This window comes from Cariama cristata, unplaced genomic scaffold, assembly GCF_000690535.1.
Source record: "Cariama cristata isolate BGI_N322 unplaced genomic scaffold, ASM69053v1 scaffold25711, whole genome shotgun sequence".
Lineage (NCBI taxonomy): Eukaryota > Metazoa > Chordata > Aves > Cariamiformes > Cariamidae > Cariama > Cariama cristata.
Genome location: NW_009599028.1, coordinates 1,838 through 2,125, shown reverse-complemented (window position 1 = coordinate 2,125; position 288 = coordinate 1,838).

Below are 288 nucleotides of genomic sequence, written 5' to 3'. Positions count from 1 at the left end.
AATATCCTACTTCTAGGTTAACTAAAAACCAAACAGCTCTTTACAGGGGTTAGGAGAAGTTGCTTTCACTCGTCTGACTTACCTGAGTGTGAGACCAAACCCAGCTAAAAAATAATAATAAAATCGCCTTCATTGACAGGAGTTCGTGTGACAGACCAGCGGCTCCGTTCCCTTGGGCCAGAGGGAAACTACAGCCCGACTGGTGCCAGCAACATCCTTCAAAAGAACAGAGACGTGTCCTCCTCGGGTGAGCCACCCGACCGCGCGCCTCCACACGCTGCCCTTCCC